Here is a 19,287-nt window from a genome sequence, read left to right as displayed (position 1 = left end):
AAACAAGCTCATTTTTAAAGAACTAAGTGAGAAAGTGCTACAATCTGTTGGCTTTAAATTCTTACTACTTATTCACAATCAATAAATTCACAAAAATTACACACCTCATTAGGTTCCACACAGATTGCAAAGCTAGCTATAATGTAAAAACAGGTAGACAGTCTGTCTCAATATTATTACAGGAAGAGTTGGTTAAATTAATAGCTTCTCATTGATTAAAAAATCTTGCATTTTGCATGTCCTTAGGTTGGTTCCCACCATTACCTTTCAATAAGGGAAGATGTGTCTTGTGGAAAATGTGGTTATATCGAGCTTCTGAGCTGAAATACAAAGGTAGGCAAAATGAGCTGTTTACATTAGAGTGCTCTGGTTTCCTGTCATAAAATACTGTTTACCTGAAAGGGAAGGACAAGCCCCTCACAGATCTGCCCCACCCCATCAAAGAGATGAAAATGAAATGGACTGCCTTCAAGTCAATCTTGACTTATGGCAACCCTACAAATAGGGTTTTCATGGTAAGCGGTATTCAGAGGGGGTTTACCATTGCCTTCCTCTGAGGCTGAGAGGAGTGACTGGCCCAAGGTCACCCAGTGAGCTTCATGGCTGTGTGAGGATTCGAACCCTGGTCGCCCAGGTCATAGTCCAGCACTCTAACCACTATGCCACACTGGCTCTCTCGTCAAAGACATAATCAGTTTAAAACAGTCATTAAGCATAAATAATACAAGTCAATGCAGTCATTATTATAAGCAAGTAGCTGTTATGGCTAGATCAGCTTCTCTTGCATTCCATAAGGTCTTCTTGCTTTCATGAAAGGAAAAAGCAGAAGTTTCAGAACATTCCCAGACTGAATTTGTGCCCATATAACCAGGGGCATCACTACCGAGGAGCGGAGGGTGCGGCCCGCACCCGGGTGTCACCATGAGGGGGGTGACACCCAGAGCCACCCTGCCCCGCGCCGTTGCCCGGCAAGGCTGTTCCAACTCCTCGGAGGTGGGCTGGCGGGCTGGCGGGTGAGCACGGGAGCAGCGTCGGCAGGGTGAGGGAGGCACGCCAGCGTTCCCAGGCCTTCTCCGGCTGGGTGCCCCTCCGGCGTGTGCCCTCCCAGGGGCTGGCCTCGAGTGCGCGCGCAATCCCAGCCAGCTCGTCCATGCCCTTAGGAGGGCGCACACCGGAGGTCCGCACAGTCCCCCGCACTCCCACTAGTGATGCCACTGCATATAACACATTTATTATCATCAAAGGGTGCTTCCAGGCAACCTGTTTATTGAGTATCGATCCTGATTTGGTTGCTGCAAGATTAGACAATGAATTTGGCTATTTAATGAACATTCATTCTTATTTGGTTGAAAGAAAGTTAGATGAAGTTGGGACAAAACATGTTTTATCCCACACTTTACACTTACCCTGTCACTGCAAGAAGTCTGATGTTTGGGTGAAGCGGGTTTGTTATGCTCTCCACCAACTACAGTTGAGCAAGAGCTCTCCATCAACTACAGTTGTGCAACCTGAATTTGCAACTATGTAACTGAATCCCACTGGAAAAGAGAGACTGTCTGGAAACATCCTAAGTCAACACAGAGCAAGCGAAGGAACATATCTCGTAAGGTGAAAATGTCACCTGGTGGCAGTGTTTTGGGGTTAAGTTTTTGAATAGCCCAATCAAATTACAGAGCACAATCTCTCGCCTATACCCTCCCTGGCACTCTTGAAAGTGTGGTAGGGTCCAAATCAATATAGGAATGTGCGAAATTGCCTTATGCTGAGTCAAACCAATGGATCCATCTAGCAGAAAATTGTCCACACTGACTGACAGTGGCTCTCCAGGATTTCAGATGGGGGACATTCCCAGGCTTACCTGGTGATGCCAGGAATTCAACCTGGGCCCTTCTGCTTGCAAAGCAGATGGTCTGTCTCTGAGCTACGGCCCTTCCCCTACCAGGAGGCCGAAGAGTTTTAAAAGACTGGTTTGGTTTTTGCTTATGGCAGCAAAAATTATTGTTACTATCTTCTGAAAGCTTTTAGAGGGCAGCACCACTGAATCTTAGCATGACAACATTTAGCATTTAGCATTATTGGGAAAGGTGACTCAGAAGTCCTATTGCTCAAGGCACCAACAAGACACATCTCATGCTACACGGTTCACTTTTTAAATATTTTCAATGGGACAAAAGGAGTTCAGAAAAATTCTTGCACTGTATGCACTTTTGTGGAATGGGTGACAGACAAGGATCCTTGCACTGGTCAATATATTGACAGGGTAAGAAAGAACCATTGGGAAGAATTGTAGCTCAGTGGCAAAGCATCTGTCTTGCATGCAGAAGGGCCCAGGTTCAATCTCTGGTTTATCCAGCTAGGAGTTGATTTACAGTATGGAGGTAGATGAATTGTCTGAGCATGGCAGATTTCTGTGTTTCTATATTCTTATCTTCAGTGTTAATAGAGCATCCATATAAGAAGCACTTAACCCTTGGAAAGACCAGAAAAAAGGGTAATGTTTGGTGTTTTTTCTATTCATTTCACTTTATATTATAAAGTGGCTCGCCAGTTTGTAAGGGCACTATAGTGCTTTGTATTTTGTTGTGTGACTTTCTAAATGAAATAAAACATTCTTTTTTGAAAAGTCAACTAAATATAATAATAATAATAATAATAATAATAATAATAATAATAATAATAATAATAATAATAATAAATTTTTATTTTTTAGTCGCCTATCTGGCCGAACGAACGGCCACTCTAGGCAATGTACACAATAGGTAAAATACAATATAAAAACCTAAATGGACCATAATCAATAATTAATATAAACACCAGTTAATAACAACAATTAAAAGACTAACCCACCCCAGAAATCCCATAGGCCTGCCTGAACAACCAGGTCTTCAAAGTCCGGCGGAAACTAGTCAGGGAGGGGGCATGGCGAAGATCAAATGGGAGGGAATTCCAGAGGGTGGGAGCCACGATCGAACATGCCCTCTCTCTGGTCTGCACCAGCCTAGCTAGTTTAGCTGGTGGGACAGAGAGAAGGTCTTGTGTGGCTGATCTTGTCAGGCGGCATGATTGGTGATGCTGGAGGCGCTCCTTCAGATAAACTGGGCCGAAACCGTATAGGCCTTTACAGGTCAATACCAACACCTTGAATTGGGCCCAGTAAACAACTGGTAGCCAGTGTAGATCTATTAACACCGGAGTAATATGATCACGGCGACGGCTGTTCTTACTCAAACGTGCTGCCGCATTCTGTACCAGCTGTAGTTTCTGGACCGTTTTCAAGGGTAACCCCACGTAGAGCGCATTACAGTAGTCTAAGCGGGAGGAGACCAAGGCATGTATCACCCACGGGAGCAAATGGACAGGAAGGTAGGGTCGCAGCCTTCGTATCAGATGTAATTGATACCAAGCTGCCCAGCTCACTGCTGAAACCTGAGCTTCCATGGACAGCTGGGAGTCAAGAATGACCCCGAGGCTGCGGACCTGGTCTTTCAGGGGTAATCTTACCCTGTCGAACACTAGGTCAATATCTCCCAACCTTCCCTTGTCTCCCACGAGCAACACCTCGGTCTTGTCGGGATTTAGTTTCAGTCTATTCCTTCTCATCCATCCCCTTACGGATTCCAGGCACTTGGACACGGTCTCCACAGCCAACTCTGGTGAGGACTTAAACGAGAGATAGAGCTGAGTGTCATCCACATATTGGTGACACTGCAGCCCAAATCTCCTGATGATGGCCCCCAGCGGCTTTATGTAGATGTTGAATAGCATGGGGGAGAGGATAGAACCCTGTGGCACTCCACAATTGAGAGGCCAAGGATCCGACACCTCATCCCCCAATGCCACCCATTGACGCCTGTCTGAGAGGTAGGAACGGAGCCACTGTAAAACAGTGCCCCCTATTCCCAATCCCTCCAGGTGATCTAAAAGGATACCGTGGTCAACGGTATCAAAAGCCGCTGAGAGATCCAGGGGGACAAGGAAGGTATATTCTCCCCTATCCAATGCCCTCCTCATATCATCTACCAGAGCGACCAAGGCCGTTTCAGTTCCATGTCCAGTCCTGAAGCCCGAAATCATCAGAGGTAGGAAGCCTCTGGCCCTCCAGGTGTTGTTGGACTCCAGTTCCCAGCTGGCATGGCCAATGATCACGGATTATGGGAAATGGAGGTTCAGAAACATCCAGAGGACCACCAGTTGCCTACCCTTGAACTAAATATTAACTCCAGCACGTAGTTGCTGTCAGTGCTTGAGGAAGTTGTCATGGGCCTTGAAGTGGTGACTGAGCAGTTCAGCCTATAATCTACTCAGAAGTAAATCCCACTGAGGTCCATCCACTGCTACTGCTGCCTCAACAACCTGATCAAGAAAAGAAATGAGAAAGCATAGCATTTTCTTCATCCTAAAACTGAGCTATCAATTGTAGAACCATGCATGCAGAATATCTTCTTTTTTCTGTCCCCTTTATTAATGACTCGGGGCTCCCTGCAATTCACTAAAAAAAACCTGCTGCCTGCCTCTCAGTCGTCTCTTTTTAAAGATCCACAGTGAAAGAGTAGCCATCTACACTTGCAAAGATCATAGTAAATCTAACCTATTAATAGTAAGAGTTTTTGGAAGTAGTTATACTTTATCTGTCATGAAGAGCAAAAGAAAGCTACAGAGGTGATAAACGGTATTAACTATAGCAAGGTCCTTTTGGGAAGCTATCACCAAGAGTTGTGTGGCACTGGGAGAAAAGTGACATATATTTTGCACATGTATTACTCTAGAGGGGCTGTGCCGAATAACATATTTCTAATTATTCTGGCTAGATATCCTGCTAATAGCAAACCCATTATCCAAGTGTGAATCCTTGTGCAGGCAAAACAGCACTAGCTGTGAGAGGTGTGTGTGTCCAGGGAGTGATTAACGCTTCACTGAAGAAGGGTGAAGTACCTTCTGCCTTGAAGAGGGCAGTGGTGCATCTGCTCCTTAAGACTTCCTTGGACCCAGAAGCATTAAACTACCACCCAGTGGCAAATATCCCCTTTTGAGGCAAGGTGCTTTGAGAAGGTGGTTATGGCCCAGCTTCAGACATGTGGAAGATGAATATCTGGATCCATTTCAGCTTGGCTTCAGGCCCTGTCATGGCGCTGAAACTGTTTTGGTTGCCCTGGCTGATGACATTTGTCAGGAGAGAAATGGGGGGATGCAATCCTGCTCATTCTTCTTGACCTCTTGGTGGCTTTTGATACTATTGACCATGGTATCCTTCTGAAGCTGCTCAGGGAGGTTGGAATTGAGGGGCACTGTACTTTAGGAGTTCTGCTTCAACCTCCAGGACTGTTTCTGGAAAGTAGTTAAGGGAGGCTACTTCAATGCCATGGGACCTTTCCTGTGGTGTCCCACAAGGTTTGATCTTGTCTCCCATGCTATTTAACATCTATATGAAACTGCTGGGAGCAGTCATCAGGAGCTTTGGAATGAAGTGTCACCAGTATGCAGATGACACCCATCTATACCTCTCTGTTCCATCTGAATCAGGAGAGGTGGCTGAGAGGCAGCTAGACAGGTGTTTGGAGACAGTGATGAGCTGGATGGCCAACAAATTGAAAGTGAATCCTGAAAACACAGAGGTGTTATACATTTCAAGTTTTCGAGTTCAGGAGGTGGAAATAGGGCTTGGCCACAGTACTCCATGCTCTGATACTTACCAGATTGGATTATTGTAATGCGCTTGACACGGGGATACCTTTGAAGGTGACTCAGAACCTTCAACTGGTCTGAAATGTAGCAGCCAGATTACTGACTGGGGTTCCGTTCAGATCTCACATAAGCCCTATTTTAAAACGGGTGCATTGGTTGCCAGTTTGTTTCTGGGTCCACTTTAAGCCCTAAATGACCTACCTCCCAAATATCTAAAAGATCTTCCCTACAGTGCAAACCCTCTCAGGTGTTGAGATCAGCCGAGGGGGCGTTCATGGTAGTTCCACTGGCCTTAGAAATTTGGGGGATAGAGGCAGAGGGCATTCTCTGTGGCAGCCCCTAAGTTGTAGAAGTCCCTCCCCACAGAGGTATGACTGGAACCTTTGGTGTATAGTTTTTGGTGAATGCTGAAGAAGCACCTCTTTACACTGGACTTTGGCACCTGAGATGTGTGTTTTCAGGACCCACCCTATTCCTGTGACTGTGATTTGTTTTAACTGTTTTTAATACTGACTTTTAAGCTGTTGTAACCCACTCTGGGGTCTGCTGGTGAAGGGCTGGTAATAAATATAACAATGTACAACAAACAAACAAAAAACAACCCATTCTGTTGTCATTATTTGCATTCAGGGCAATACTTCTCTTACTACTTCTCTTCCAAGGGCAGGGCTGGGGAAACCTTTGGCCCTCCAGATGTTGCTGAATTACTACTCTCATCAACCCTAGCAAGCATGGCCAATGGTCTTACCATACCTGTTCTAGAACTAACTGCCAGTAGGTAGTGTTTCAGTTTGGGCTGGCTGCTCTCAGAAGCTTTCAGAAGCCCAGCCTCGCCTAGAAAAAGAGTAGAGGGGTTGGGAAGGATTGCAGATTTGGTTAACTTACAGACCTGCTTTTGACAACTTGCAGGACTCAAGAGTGAAGGAAAGAAGACTCTGCCTTCTTCAAAGAGACCATCAGAACATCAAGTCCAAAGGTATGTGAGCCATTTCACTGTTAGTTAGGGGGCAGGGGGTTGGAAGGGGGAGGGGTTCTATGGATCCTACGGGTGTTAATAATACTTGTAATCTCTTATACAAATAATGGGTTTGTTGCTCTAAAGCAACCCTCTCCAACCTGGTGCCCTCCAGTTGTTTTGGATTACAACTCCCATCACCTCTGACTACTGGCCATGCTGGATGGGGTTGACGGAAGTCATAGTCCAAAACTTCTAGAGGTCACCAGGTTGGGGATGGTTGCATAAAGCAAACAGTGGGATGCAGGGTGCTCCTTATTGACAAGGAGCTTCCTCGCAGGGAAGGCTTTTGCAAATGAGCAGCACCCTGCAGTATTGACCCTCTTGCTCTTGGTACGGATAGGGGGGAGGAGACGCAGTGCTAAACTTCTCCCTCCCATAAGTTTAATCAGGGTTTTAAAAACTCTGATTAAACATTAGCCCCCCCTCCCAAAATTGATCTAGGGCCAGATATATAATGTCAAGAATAGCTAACTTTGGTCAAGCTGAAATGGGTCAACCAGAGAGAATTCTGGGAGCCTATGGTTCCCTAGGACACCCTCCTGGGGGAGATCCGCGTCTCAGCACCAGACAGACAATTTGCAACATTGCAAGAAGATGCAACTGGACCTTAGCTGTTATCCCTTAACGGCATCCTGAGATCAAAAGTCAGGAACAGGGGGTGTTGTAGATCAGGACCCCTGGGTGAGGCTGTCTAGCCCCCTTACCTTCAAAGGCTTCAAAGGAGTGGATCACGGCAGGGGCGGAATATGGCTGCTTCCCCCCCCCCTCCCTGTTGACCGGTAAACTCCATAAAAATGAAGGATGCTCCTTCAGTCTTGGTTCCCTTTTTCCATCTATCTCAACTCGCCTGAAGTTTTACAGGAAAAAGCCATTGGAGAACCAGGCTATTCTACTGTGAGTATAGGGTCTTAGTTTAGAAAGTTCTTTGCTATGTTCATGCTCTGTATTGAACCTCTCACCTTTGTTATGCCAATGTATCTCGTGTAGCCCAGCTGAGGGTGATTATCTTTAAGGAAACAATTGCTGCTCTCTTTTTGTATATACCTTTCTTTTCTTTTAAATAAACTACACTTTTATAGATGGTGTGTATTGACTTGGAACTAATGATTCTAAATCTAGTCCTTGATCACTGAGCACTACTGATTACTGTTGATTAATGTGGGTTAATACCCTTAGAATGCACGTAGCTCTCTGAGATCCCCTTTTCTCAGAGAATGAGGCAAGAAAAAGGGGTGGTGGCTGTCTACCATTGATTTAATCCTATAAGAGGAATAGTTTGCCTGAGAAGCAGAGACCCAAAGGTGCTGGGACTGTTCTCGGAAGCAAAGAACTCCCCTTGGGGCACTGAGGGCAAGGGACCCCAGGGGGACAATTCTTTGACATATAATATTATATATATTCTCTCTTCCTTATTATTGCAGTTCAGGGTTGGGCTAGTGAACTATAGGTGGGAGTTCCGTAGTCAATACAGACTGAACCTGCCCACTCCTCCTGCAGATATAAGCATGATAGCGGGTTACACATGCACATGAAGGAAGTTTCAACAGGTTTAGGAAGAACCCCAAGATCTCCATGCTCGTGCTCCACGAGCACATCACCTCCAATACTAGCAGTAGTTCTCAGCCATCATGACTAGCCACATCTGTGGTTTATGTCTATCTCTGTCCTCCTTTTTTTGGTGAGGCATTTCTTCTTTTGGAGAAAAGCACAACATACTTCAGCAAGACTGCAGGGTGCCCAAGGTTCCTGCTGTGGGACAGCCAAGGTTCATGAAGGGCAGTGGCACAGCTTTGGGATTGCGACATGGTCCCCATTAGACATTTTGTTCAGGTTCCTTTGGGTGACCCCTCCCATAGAACCCATGGTAGCCACAAGGATTGTCTAACCATCCCATACAGTAAGACTAGAGAAGGTGAGTTGCTGTTTAATGAAGGAGAGCCAGACATCTCTGCTCCTCTTGGCCGATGCAGATTCCAAAGCAGTCACAGCTTCATGACCCATAGCTTGTGCCATTGCAGCTATTGTGGCTGAAGGTGATCAAACTGACCTTGATATAGGAAGGGCTGCAGCTCAGTGATAGAACACCTGCTTTGTGTGCAGAAAATTCCAGGTAGGCTGGGAAAGGCTGTCTGAAATCCTGGAGAACTGGAGCTAGATGGACCAGTTGCTTGATTAGGTAGAAAGCAGCTTCCTCTGCTCCTAATGTAAAAACAGGTTTTCCTCCAAGGGACTTCATTTTCCCTGTTGCATTATGCCATTTCCAGAGATTTCACTTCTGTTTGATACTGTTCAAAAACTCTTTTGAATGGGCCTGTCTTGATGAAAGTCCAAGGATATTAGTTTCCTATTAGTTTCATATCTGTGCTGTTTAAGTATGTGTTTGAAATTTAAGTAGTATTTATTTTTCACTCCTAGGCAAATTTGCACTGATAAATTCAGCCTTTACACTTTGTCATTTTGACTCCCATCAAGGTTGACTTTTCATATCTTAAATAGTTGAAGCAGCCTCATAAAGAAACCTTCAGCCGGGGCCGGATTCTGCAAACAGTTGAGTGGGAAGATGACTGCAGCAGCTCTTCATCAAGAGCAAGAAATCAACTTTTCCTGGGGAAGCAGAGAAGTCATCAGCACAAAGCTTGCAAAGCAAGAGGTAGCTGTAGGATTCCTTCATGGGAGAAAAGAAACACAAGGTCAGAAATTCTTCTGGGAGCATAAATATAATCCCTGCTTTCCAGACCAAAATAAATCCCACAATCCTGTTGGGATACCACCACATGAAAGGCAGTAGGGCACTGGCCAGGCTGAATCTTTGCTCATTCATGACTCTATTTTCTGCCTGTGGGCAAGCTGTGGTCTCTCAGCCTAACCTACCTCACAGGGTAGGTGTGAAGCCCAAATATCTCACTGAACTCCTGCAATGAAAGGCATTGCACAAATGACCATTTCCTGAGTTCTGAATGTGCTGTGGCATTTGGAATATTAGGCACAGGTAAGGGATACCATGTCCAGTTTGTGAACGTGTGTGTGTGTGTTTGGATTTCAGTAGCTACTGGAAGTGAAATTCTCAGCAAGGGTCAAAGGTTTGCTCTTGGTTATATCCCAGTTTAATTGCAAAGAAACAGAGCATTGAAGAGCATGTGTTGTGGTTAAGTGTTATGTCTTAGGCTTACAATGACCAGAAACACAGGTACTCCTGAGGAATAACTGCATGATACCCTTGCCCAGATACATCCAGATATCCTTGCCTTCTAGTGCATTGATGAGCACAACTTGTGACTCTGGGATAAAGCTATCCATTCCCCTAACTTAGTTGCTTAGTGTGCAGGAGCTGCTAGGGTAGGCAGGAATGTAGTTGTCCAGGGTCTACTTTTTGGGAGTGGGGTCCCTATGTCTCCAGCATCCTACAAGCCAATCAGCATGACAGAGGAGTGTGTTGACTACTGAGAAAAATCTTCTAACATGCTTCCTTGTTCTGTCCTGCTGATTGGAGCCAATCAGAGTGAAAGGAGGTGAGACAGCCACTGAGAAGACTCTTTTCAGTAGCTAATACGCTCTCCTTTCATGCTTATTGCCCCCTAGGGACATCTGTTGTTGTGGGAGAAGGAGCCAATCTAGTGCTCCTGCTGATGTGCCCATGCAGCCCCAGCCTCTCCACCAACCTGTCCTGCCTTCATATTGTTGATGTCACTGTCAGGAGAGTGACTATTTATTTATTATTTGATTTCTATCCCGCCCTTCCTCCCAGCAGGAGCCCACTTGGTGCATCTACTCCACTGTACTGACAGCTCATGCTTAGTGGTGAGGTGGTGAATAGCCCCATAGAAAAGAAATAGCCCCATAGAAAAGAGGGCAGTTTTACCTCCCCATGCATGCACACACACAAGTAGGTGGGGATACACAGTTCCACGCTGCTCAAACAAACCACTTTCCTACTCTGGCATTAGGCTGAAGGAGGGCTCCAGAGTAGTAAAAGTGTCCCCAGCCAGAATGAACCCAGGAAACTCCATTGATGCCAAGTCAGACCACATTTTACCTCATCATTGTTCTAACTCTCTAGGACAGCCTTTCCCAACCAGTGTGCCTCCAGATGTTGTAGGGCCACAATTCCCATCTTTCCTGACCATTGGCAATGCTGGCTGAGGCTGATGGGAGTTGTGGTCCAACAACATCTGGAGGCACACTGTTTGGGACTGCTCTAGGATATCAGGCAGGAATCTTTTTCAACCTCTTTTAGATAGTTTTAAAAGGGGATTTGACAAATGAATGGACAGGTTTATCAAGGAGCACTACAGTCCTTGATAGCTACTATCAGTTGCACCCACTGCCTTGTTTGTGGGTTTCCCAGAGACGTCTAGCTGGCCACTGTGGGAAAGAAGAAGCTAGATGGGCCTTTTGTCCAGTCCAGCAGGATCTAGGTGAACCAATCCAGATGTTGGGACTGCAAGTCCCATCATCCCTCACCACTGGCCACGATGGCTGGGGCTGATGGGAGTTGGAGTCCAACAACATCTGGAGGACACCACACTGGCTACCCCTGATCTAGGTGATCTTGTATCTAATACTGAGCTTTAGCTTTAATAACATAAAAGTCATTTGTTTGTTTACTGTTCTCTGAACCTCTGGTGTGTGTGTGGTGTGTGTGTGCCGTTATTTGTTAAGAATGTTGTGTCCAATGAAATGCAGTTGTTGGTGCAGTTATTTTAACATATTCCTGGTTTGTAAGCTGTTTTGGGCATGGAATGAAAACATCAGTTATTTGAACTCAACCTTCTTATACCAGCAGGACCCCTTTGAAAACATCTTGGGCTGATAGATGATATCTACTATCTGACTCTCTAAGATCTGCATCTTTGTGTTTGTTTCTGTCAACGATTGATTGTTAGCAGCAGAAACCATATTATTATTGCCTGCGAGAGTTTGAAATTCCTTTGTCTGTCTGCCTTTGCCATTCTGTTGGGTAGTTTGCATAGAGAGCATGAACTGCTGATTTAGGGATGGAAGTGGCAATTAGTGAAGCTAGGTTATAGTTTTGGTTTTTTGACAAGGCTGCAGAGTTAAAGGATGATGGACACAGGGTAGTGGGGGTAAGGCGTCAGAAATCTGCCTAAGCAGCACATGAGCTGTTATTCAGTAAATGTCCATTTTAAGTCTGGATTCTGCAGTCAAGTGTGAAGGAATTTCATCTGTAATTAATAACAATAGAAAGAAATCCATATGGGTATACTCCAGCTCCCAGAGGAGAAGATGGAAAAGATAAGGAGGGTGTTCTAAAGACCAGGAAATACATTGTTCTGTGGCACAGAAGATGACTCTCAGGACACTATATTAGCATATATCAATCAAATGTTGCTGAATGTTTTGGGACAATCTGAAGCTGCACAGTAAGGATAGGGGTTATGTACCTTCATCTGCCACAGAAAGTTGTATAGATGGTATATCTACAAATATACTTGCATAGGCAACCTAATTGTTTCCCATCTTTGGGGGCTGCACTTTGGAGGCATTTTACTGAGAAGTAACAATTCACAAATGTGTTTTATGGTGATTGAAAGTGTTTCTTAAAGGCTGCTATATTAACCTGAATTTAACCTGTCCTATCGCTTAATCTCAGAAGGGGTTGCAAATGTTAAAGCATCTTTGACTTGGTAGGAACCACCCTACCAGTAACATTTCCCTTCTCCAGATTCTAACTTTTCCTAGCTAACTTAGTTCTATATATGCATGGTGTGTGTGGTTTGTTTTATAATTTGTTGTGTTCTTTAATTAAAGCATGAAGGGAAATGAATGCTTATCCAGTTACTCGCAAACATAGCCATTTAAAAAGGAAAAAAAACAGTAGAAGACTAATTCTCCTTTTAAGCAATCACTCAGTCACTGATAAACATTTCCTTTCCGTCCTCATTGACAGTGAAATGGACACAATGAATAGCTCTTGAATTGTTAGATCAGTGCTAAAATAGCAGTAAGGGGGACAATGGTGCTGTTAGAGAAGGATTTGGGGGGCAGAAATCTAGGGCCTCACTCAGCAAAATAAGGAGGGCCCCTAAATATGTAGTAAATGTAAAGGAAGCAAAGTGATACGTGTTACCTTCTACCAGTGGAGACTGATAGCTCCAATGTCAGTGGGGCAGTGAATCCACTACAGGTTTTAGTACAACTTTCAAGGAGCTGTCCCAGCTGCTAAACTGCTTTTGGGGAATAGATTTCAGTACCTTGGACAGCTCATTGAAAGTTTGAACTAAAACCTGGATCAGATTCACTGACCCACCAAATTTGGAACCCCACTGCCTTCTACAGAGGGGGCAGCCATAAAACCATTTATGGAACTGGAAGTTACCGCATTGTTCTATAGACATGGTAAGCTCTGTACAGAGTAAAAGTCTGCTTCCCAAACTTTTTTCCCCCATGGACCACTTGAGAATTGCTGAGGGTCTTGGTGGGCCACTTAATGATTTTTTTGCCTGTTGTAGCCATTATATTTCCATTGAATTACAACTGCAATACAATAAACTTCAGTACAAGAAATAAAAGAAGCAACAAAACTATAATTAAGATCAATATGAATATTCAATATGATTCATGTGCTGTCTTTCATCTTCAGCCACAAATCCAGAGACACGCTGCAGACCACCTGAATGATGCTCGTGGACCACAGGTGGTCGACGGACCACAGGTTGGGACCCCTGGCCTAAAACATTTATCCATTGGTTCATGCCTGCTTTCTTGTCCTAAATAAAATTCTCTTTAACCCTGCTCCTTTGCTCATCTGTCTTTGAGTATACCTGGCTCCAATTAAAGACTGGCATCTTTCTATCACTTTAACTTTACTATACAAATCATATCCCAAATAGGCCAAATCAAAATTTTACACAGATTCTAAAAGATTAATAATTATCTCCTTACATTTCTGTTTGAGATGTGTGTGTTTTAAAGGGTTGTTGTTTTGCTGCTTTCCGCTATGATTTGAGAAGCATAAAATATTATTATTCATTGTTAGGAGTTCCTTTTAGATATTTATCTCCAGGCCAGCAGGGTTGATCCATGCATGCTGTAGGTTTCCATACACAATCACTCTTCCAGATCTAATCCCACAAAAGGGTGTTTTAAGACTCAGATCCTACATCCAGCAGACAATCAGTACTGTTAGCTATCCAGGACATGTGTTTGGGAAGAGAGAACTAAATCCAGAAACCCTCTTCTCATTGAAACAACAATGAACTCTTCACAAGCGGGAATGCATGTGGAAAACAATATCTTGGCATACTTGTAATATTACACCATATGGAATATGTGCAATGTTCTTCTAAAATCTTAAGAAAATCCATTCCAGAATCCTTGAGAGTTACCTAAATTAAATCTCTTTTCATTTTTTTATGGTTGTTTTACCAACTTTTATCACACACTGCTGAAAATTGTTTGCTAAATTCTTAAAACTGTCTGTAAGGAAAAATGCTATGATCTTCACCGTTATGCGTGTAGCAAATTAACAGAGTCCTGATTCTCTGATCAATTATACAACGACAATATGCTATTTTAAAACTGGAAGCCCAGCAGGATATTTTATTTTTTATTAATTTAGTATAATTTCAAACATTACAAAAATAGCTCTCTTTACAGCATCCCTGCTGAGTCCTAGCTTGTTGCCACAGCATTCTGTAATACTTTATCAGCAGAATAGCACCATCCCATAAATGCTATGCATTTGATTCAAGTAGCAGCCCAGCATAGAAAAGGGGGATGAGTGATCACAAACCAAAGAGAATCAGAACAGAATCATAAGGGGAGTGTATAGTTCTCAGAATATATAAGAGCATCCCCCCACTCCCACCCTACCGCTTAGGACTAGCTGTGATCCAAAGACAGATATTTGCAATTCTGATTCAATAAGGATTCAAACACCATATTTAGAGCCTGTCAGTTGAAGCGAGGATGCAAGGTAGAATTGGCTTTTAAGAAGGAACTATGCTATGTGGAAGAACTGGAAACATAGGAAGCTGCCTTATACCCAGTCAGATTAATTGGTCCATCTAGCTCAATATTGTCTGTGGTGACTGGCAGCAGCTGTTCAGGATTTCAGTGCTATGTACAGTGATGGTGCCATATAAATAATAACAAAATGCTTAAAATGAAGCAAGTATCCAGCCTTTATGACGTGAAGATATGCTTGAAAGTTCATGGGCAAATTAGAGGTCACAGATGTAACTAATAGAGCAATCCTTTGCCTGTCTGCTCAGAGGTAAATCCCACTGAATATAATGGAATTTACTTCCAGGCAAGTGCAATCTCAGACAGATTTTCAGTGATTGGGTGAAAGACTCCTAATTGATATTTTTAATGATGATGATGTAAGGTTATTTGGGGGAAAATATGGCCAAATAAACCTGAAATTTGAACATCTATCTACCTATTATTTACTGGTTAAAGAAGCGTGCCTGACATGCCTTTGTTCTGGTCACTCACAAGAACATAACAAGGGAAGCTGCCTTATATATGAAGTCAGACCATTTGTCCATCTAGATCAGTAATGTCTTCACTGACTGGCAGAGGCTCTCTAGGATTTCAGGCTGGGGGCATTCCTAGCAGTGGCATACCTAGCGTATTTGACACCCAGAGGGGATCATTTTTTAACACCCCCCTCCTCTATATGACAAAATTATTTTCAGTAATAATCATGAAATGAAACAATAATAATGGCCAGAAAAGAAACGCAGGCAGTGAAAATTTTCTTTTATTGAACTTCGTATATATAATCATGCCAGTATATATATATATATATATTACAGTACAAAAAAGGGAAAAAAGTAATTTTTAATTACATTAATGTATTTTTTGAAAAAAGGGAAAAAACTTATACCTACATATTGGTCTGTCATAGTAATGAATAACAACATTACAGTTTCTGTTTTCCAGCCTTAACTTCTGCAAATCTGTCAATGACTTTGTCAAAATAATAAAATTAAAAAAATCAGAATGAGATGCCTGCTGTTAGCACTTCTGCTTTTGTATCCTGTGTCCATGATCTTGTCCAGCTCCACAACAGACACAAAAGCAAGAGGGTGAAGGAGAGATGCTCCCATCTCATTCTGGAGAAATAAAAAAAAGCCGAATAAGACCTACCCCCCCAACCCCCCCACTGGCAATCTCTGGTAAGTGCAGCACATTCTAGGAAGAGCACACTAAAGGTATCTCACATCTGGCTTTGCCCCTGACTCTGAGAGATTGGCTAAACTTGACACACACATCAGGGGCTAAGCCAGCCACAAGTACCTTAGTGTTTTATTCTCTTTGGACCCCCGGAGCAACAAGAAGGACATTCCTCTAGGCTGCAGCAATAAATGCAGATATGTTCGCAATTTAGTTTTAAGTAACAAGAACTCCCAAACTTCAGGGTTGGTTTGTTTTCAGATGAGGGAGGAACAGGACGAGAATAAAGATCAGGGCCCACCTAGTCAGTGTTTGGAGCATCTTTCCATTTACATGGCCCTCTAATATGCCCTGGAGAGAGAGGGCTACTAACCAGCACCAGGTGGCTCCCTGACCCAACAAAAGCCACCCAAGCACGACGCTTAAGAATCTAGGCAAATGCTGCTCCTCTGCTAGGAGGCCACATCTGAAGTAATACTTTCCATTTAAAAATGCTCTGCTTCAAGAGTGACCAGATGAGCATGGCACAGGGCATAGTGGCCATTTCAACTCATGGCACCATGTCAGATGTGCATGCTCTTTCAAAGATTCTAGATTGCTGCACACTTGTCACCTTTGCACTAAAACAACCCCCTCCTCTCCTCTCCTCTGCTGGGAAGACAGAAGACTGCCTGCATCAGCAAAAGAGCAAGATTTTGCTTTTGGTCAGAATTTCCTACCCACAAAGCCCCCACCCCAAATTACACAGAGTACTTGCCAGTCTGATGCAGCTACAGTGAAGTCCCCAGCAGTGGAGCGATACTTTAGTGCAGCTTTGGCTACATTATTTCATAGAAACATAGAATCATAGAATAGTAGAGTTGGAAGGGGCTTATAAGGCCATCAAGTCCAACCCCCTGCTCAATGCAGGAATCCAAATCAAAACATTCCAGACAGATGGCTGTCCAGCTGCCTCTTGAATGCCTCCAGTGTCGGAGAGCCCACTACCTCTCTAGGTAATTGATTCCATTGTCGTATGGCTGTAACAGTTAGGAAGTTTTTCCTGATGTCCAGTCGAAATCTGGCTTCCTCCAACTTGTGCCCATTATTCCGTGTCCTGCACTCTAGGATGATCGAGAAGAGATCCCGGCCCTCTTCTACATGACAACCTTTCATGTACTTGAAGAGTGCTATCATATCTCCCCTCAGTCTTCTCTTCTCCACCATTTTGTGGAGTTACTAGACAAAAAATATGGTTCTAGCACAGACCTCTAAGGAATGGGCTGGGTAAGTTTGCCATTTTCCAATTGAGGAAGAAATGAGGGTAACTCTGTTCCTCAGGGAAAGAAAGCAGGATGGGAGTTGCAAGTGCAGCTTCTGACTATGAGCAAAGAGGGCCTGTGCTTGCCCTGGTGCCTCCTGGCAGCCTGTTGCTGGTCAGGCTGGAAGGGAATTCTTAAGAAGTTTACAGGCTGAGTTCTCTCACTCCTTTTCCCTGCAGCTCAGGCCAAACATCAAGCATGTTGGGAGGGGCACAATTTAAAGTAACACTACTTGGACCTAAAGCTTGTGCCTGTCATATACAAGGCATGCACAACTCCTGCAGCAGAGAAGGGAGAAGAGAGTGCAGGCTTGGGCAGGGGCAAGAGGATTGCCCTGACCTCCTCCAGTCTCTAGACAGACAGGCTTGAGGCAAAGTCACAAAGAAGCTGCAAGCGGCAGCCCAATCCCAGAGAACACTGGAATTGGTGAACTGCTTTTGCCCTTTTTAGTCCCAATTCCACATTTTATGACCTGTTCTGCTTTGCAATAAAGCAAAGAAGGCCTTTGCCCCCCTGCAATAAATATGCCACCTCCCTGGAGTTTTTCGCAGGGGGAAATACAAGAAGGGCTTGCTATGCACTTCTCCCCCACCCCCAGATCTCTTCCAGGTCTGAAGTCACAGTGCTTGGCATAGAGTAGCGTTGCAGAAAACTGAGCCCCTCTCACCATTAGTGGCCCACTCCACTTTGCCTCACCCCGTAATACGCTCTGTGGGGAGTCATGCGGCCTTGCCCGCCCGGGGCCAGCTCCTTCCTTCGAGGCCCACCACTGCATACCCTTCAACAGCAAGGCAGGGGGGCTTCGCAGCGGCCCTTTCCTCCTTCCCCCTTCTTCCTCCTCCCCCTGCAGGAGCCGAGGAAGCTCAGCATGGCTCAGGCACTGCTGGGGCTCCTGCTGTGCCTGGGCCCTGGGGAGCACGCGGCCCTGTCCAGGCACCCATCAGGCTCCAGCTGCCCTTGCGGAGCAGGTGGCTGAGCTCGATGGAGCCGCAGGCACAGCGCTCAGCTGAGGAGCAAGACGAGCTTGGCCGCAGCAGAGGCGGTGCCTTTGTGGCCATGCTGGACAACCTGCGCGGCAAGTCCAGGCAGGGCTACTATGTGGCGATGACGGTGGGGAGCCCCCCACAGAAGGTGAGCCGCCTCCGGCCAGGAGACAAACCCAGGCAAGGGGCAGCAACACAGGTCAGCGCCCTGCGCGATGATGAGGGCGCATGGGGACAATGATCTGTAGCAGAACAGACAATGCACCCCCTTATTGCCTGCACCTGGGGTGCACTGCTCCCACTGCTTAGCCCTTGGTATGCCACTGATTCCTAGCCCTACCCAGAGATGTCAGGCATTGAATCTGGGACCTTCTGCATGCAGAACAGTTGCTCTACCACTGAGCTGGGCAACTTCCCTGTACCGTATAGTTGCATTGCTGCTTCTGCTCCTCGCCCATCATGCTTATATCAGTTATAGAAATCTGAAATGCAGATAGAGGAAAAGACACAAAATGCATCATAGGGGATGGATGTCCACCAGACCAGCTCCACCTCTTGATTTTGTGCAACAGCAGAGATGCTCATAAAACACAGCAGCACGTCCTAAATGTGTTTCAATATAAAGGAATTCCACTATGTTCAGTGACGCTTATTCCAAGGAAAGTGTGCACAGGATTGCAGCCTTATTGGGAAATCCTAAACATGTTTCATCAGAAGTAACCCCCATTAAGTTCAATAGGGCTCACTTCCAGGTAAGTGGGTATATGAACACAACATTAGTGTTATGCTCTGACCTGGGGCTTCTACTGTATGGGTTCCAAGGGTACGTAGTAATCCAAAAGGCAGCATAACTTAAGTATAACTTACAGTATATGGATATTTCATTTTAGTTTCATGTACATGTGTATCATCATCATTTCTTAAACCAAAGGTTACGCAAATTTTAAAAGAACAACAGCATTTGTTCATTAAAACACAAAAGGATAAATTTCACTTCCAGGACCTGGCCAGCACAATTTTCGCTCAGTGCCTTTATATGGTTGACAAAATGACAGTAGGCTCATTTCAGTCTTCTCTCCATTTCCTGCAAAATAAAGGGGGGAAAGGTCATTCTGTTCATAACTTCTGTCCTTATTTCTCAGGAGAAATTGTAACTTAA

The 19,287-nt window shown here is 44.6% G+C and overlaps 1 long non-coding RNA gene across 1 annotated transcript; it reads left to right on the top strand.

Annotated features, from left to right (window-relative positions):
- Positions 1-255: 255 nt before the first annotated feature.
- LOC133365423 (uncharacterized) lies at positions 256-13,443 on the top strand. The gene is made up of 4 exons (XR_009758209.1): positions 256-333; positions 6,592-6,658; positions 9,197-9,390; positions 13,302-13,443. It is a non-coding gene; the product is annotated as an uncharacterized LOC133365423 (long non-coding RNA).
- Positions 13,444-19,287: the final 5,844 nt, after the last annotated feature.

The sequence above is a fragment of the Rhineura floridana genome, chromosome 10, assembly GCF_030035675.1.
Source record: "Rhineura floridana isolate rRhiFlo1 chromosome 10, rRhiFlo1.hap2, whole genome shotgun sequence".
Lineage (NCBI taxonomy): Eukaryota > Metazoa > Chordata > Lepidosauria > Squamata > Rhineuridae > Rhineura > Rhineura floridana.
The sequence above is the reverse complement of the archived record's forward strand: the minus strand, read 5'-3'. Positions and strand labels throughout refer to the sequence as shown.